This window comes from Penaeus monodon, chromosome 21 (genome assembly GCF_015228065.2).
Source record: "Penaeus monodon isolate SGIC_2016 chromosome 21, NSTDA_Pmon_1, whole genome shotgun sequence".
Taxonomy (NCBI): Eukaryota; Metazoa; Arthropoda; class Malacostraca; order Decapoda; family Penaeidae; genus Penaeus; species Penaeus monodon.
In genome coordinates this window covers 10,450,960-10,451,356 of record NC_051406.1, presented here as the reverse complement: position 1 = coordinate 10,451,356, position 397 = coordinate 10,450,960, and the positions used below count along the sequence as shown (strand labels likewise).

Sequence of the window (397 nt, the reverse complement as noted above, 5' to 3'; positions counted from 1 at the left end):
GCAGACAGAATAAGAGAAACGGAGAAGAAGACATATGAGAAAGGTTCACAGATCGAAACAAACGCAAATCATAAATAAGAGAGAGATGAATCAACGACGAAGCACAGTTCAATTCATCCTTTACACGGATGGCTTAGCTTTAGGTTCCGATCCCCCTTAAGTCGGATCAGATTCCATATCGGGGGGATTCCGCATCGCATTTGTTCTTCTTATCCGTTTCCGAGTAATCTTCTATAGAAACCAGGAGGCAGAGATAACAGTAAAAGAAGAGGGACATCGAGAGGAGGAAAAATATATAAAAAGATTCGGATGGATTTGGGCTGGCAACATTTTTGGGATAAGGTCATTAAAATTACGAGAGTTTCGATTTATTGTTGTTGATTAGTCGGTGGCGTTT

General features: G+C 40.6%; 1 protein-coding gene across 1 annotated transcript in view; it reads left to right on the top strand.

The window, feature by feature from the left end:
- LOC119586204 (calexcitin-2-like) overlaps positions 1–397 on the top strand; it is a gene marked incomplete at its 5' end in the record, with an annotated part of 119,930 nt that overhangs the window by 7,533 nt on the left and 112,000 nt on the right.